Genomic DNA, 2,860 nt, shown 5'->3' with positions numbered 1-2,860 from the left:
AATCCAGACAGGTCACAGTAGGAATGGTTTATTTCAGCTCCACAATGTCTGGGACCTCAGCTAGAGTACTCAAAGCCTGGGGACTGGAATCATAGGAAAGGGTGTTTACTCACACATCTGATAGTTGATGGTAGCTGTCAGCTGGGGGGCTAGCAGGGGCTGTCAGCCAGAACAAAAGCATAACCTCTCCATGTGCCCTGTACTTCCTGGTAATATTGTGGCTGGGTTCCAAGGGCAAGTGTCTTAAGAGGGAGACAGCCAGGTAGAAGCCATATTGCCCTTTATGACCTAGCCTTCAAAGTCACACAGCATTACTGCTACCATATTTTATTGGCTGAAGCAGTTACAAAGGTCCTCTGAAGTTCAAGGGGAAGGATTACAACTCCATCCTCAATGGAGGACTACTAACATCTCATTGTAAGAAAAGCATGTGGCATGAGATATATGTTGGCATGGCCATCTTTGGAAATTGTCGCATAGCACATATTACATATATCTATATATATCTCTTACCTTGTTCATATTTGTCTTTGTCGATTTTAATTACACAACTAATATACTGATAATATAAAACTTATAAAAAATGAATACACATTGGGAGGCTGAGGCAGGAGAATCACTTGAGCCTAGGAGTTCAAGACCAGCCTGAGCAACATAGTGAGCCCTTGTCTCTACAGAAAATAAAAAAATTAGCTGGGCATGTAGTCCCAGCTTCTTGGAAGACTGAAGCAGGTGTATCACTTGAGCCAAGGAATGTGAAGTTGCAATGAGCTAAGATGATGCCACTGCACTCTAGCTGGGCAACAGAAATGAAACCCTATCTCAAAAAGTTAAAATTAAAAAAAAATTAAAACAAAACTATTGATAGCAGCTTGTGAATATTCCCATTAACTCACCGCAATTCTCTTTTCTCCTATCCAGGGTTGTTGCTGATGTCCAGAGTTTGGTGCACATCCTTCCAGGACCCTTTCTGTGCATCTATATACAGTACTTATCTATATTTACAGCTATGTACTCACACATTTACAAAAATCTTTTTTCATTAATAACAAGCTATTGGTTGGGCACAGTGGCTCATGCCTGTAATCCTAGCACTTTGGGAGGGGAGGTGGAAGGATCACTTGAGGCCAGGAGTTTGAGACAAGCCTGGACAACATAGGAAGACCCCCATCTTTACAAAAGTAAAAAACTTAGCTGGGTGTGGTGGCACATGCCCGTAGTCCCAGCTACTTAGGAACCTGAGCCAGGAGGATTGCTTGAGCCCAGGAATTTGAGGTTGCAGTGAGCTATGATGACTGCACTCTAGCCTGAGTGCAACAGAATGAGACCTTGTGCTCACTTTGGCAGCACATATACTAAAATTGGAATGATACAGAAAAGATTAGCATGGCCCCTGTGCAAGGATGACATGTAAATTCGTGAAGCATTCCATAAAAAAAAAAAAAAAAAACTGAGACCCTGTCTCCAAAAAAAAAAAAACAGACTATTGCAAATATCATTTTGCTTATTTTTCACTTTGTAGAAGGTGCTATTATTGCCCCCATTTCACAAAGAAGTGGTCATGCTGAGATTCTAAGCCCGATCATCTGACTATAGAGCCTATCCTCCTTCCACAATGCTGTACCCCTTCTCAGTATTTTATAGTATGAATGTGTGGTCATCTATTTTAGCAGTACCCTATTGATGTCATCTGTTTCCAGTTTTTCACAATTATAGATAGTGTTTCCGTGAACACCCTTGGATGTACTACTTTTTGCATAGTCCTGAAAATGTTTTGGATTTTATTTCTAGAAATGGATTTGGTGAGTCAACTGCTATGCTCATTTTATATTATAATGGACACTGCCAAATCATATTTTTTAAATGCCTCTGGTTCTTTCAGTCTGGCTAAAGGCCAAGCACCAAGTTATTAGCTATAATGGTGAGCAAAGAAGACCACAATACCTGTGGTCAAGGAATTTGGTCTAGTAGGATATGCAGAAATTAGTGGAATAGTTCAAAAATAATTATGAAATTATCACTGTGAGGAGTTTGGTTGGCTCCATCCTCAGCCTCTGTTCCATCTACACTCATTCCCTAATGAGCTCATCCAATCTCTTTGCCTTAGTACCTCCCATACACTATGACTTCCAGATTTTTATTTCTAGTCCTAGCCAATTCCCTGAATTCCACACTCAATATATCCAATTGTCTATTCAGTACCTCCCTTTGGATGTCATACTGGCACTCAAATTTAATATGTCCCAAACCACACAAAATTCTCAAATTTATCCCCAAATTTGCCACTCCCCCAGTGTTTCCCAGCTCATTGATGCCTCTACCACCTACCATTGACTCAGGACAAAAGTTCACAAGTCTTCCATGATTCTTCTTCCCCTTTCAAATTCCACAGTCCACAAGCAATTCCCATGTATTATACTCCAAGATGTGTCCTGGAATAAATGGTGTCCTTATCACCATTTACTGCTCTAGTCGAAGCCACCCTCACGTGTCCCTGGATGTGAGCAGTAGTCCCTTAACTAATCTTCCTGCTTCTACCCTTGTTCTACTATATTTGCTCTCTACATTGTACAGAAAGATCTTTTTAAAGCATAAAACATGTCATTTTTCTGTTGAAAACCCTCTAAGGCTTTATATCAAAGGCTTTGGTCTTATAGGCCTACAAAGGGTAGGATCTGGAGCCAGACAGCCAGGGTTAGAATCCCAACTTGGGCCGGGCGCGGTGGCTCACGCCTGTAATCCTAGCACTCTGGGAGGCCGAGGCGGGCGGATTGTTTGAACTCAGGAGTTCGAGATCAGCCTGAGCAAGAGCGAGACCCCGTCTCTACTAAAAATAGAAAGAAATTAATCAGACAACTAA

This window comes from Propithecus coquereli, unplaced genomic scaffold (assembly GCF_000956105.1).
Source record: "Propithecus coquereli isolate 6110/MARCELLA unplaced genomic scaffold, Pcoq_1.0 Scaffold1, whole genome shotgun sequence".
NCBI lineage: Eukaryota > Metazoa > Chordata > Mammalia > Primates > Indriidae > Propithecus > Propithecus coquereli.
The sequence above is the reverse complement of the archived record's forward strand: the minus strand, read 5'-3'. Positions refer to the sequence as shown.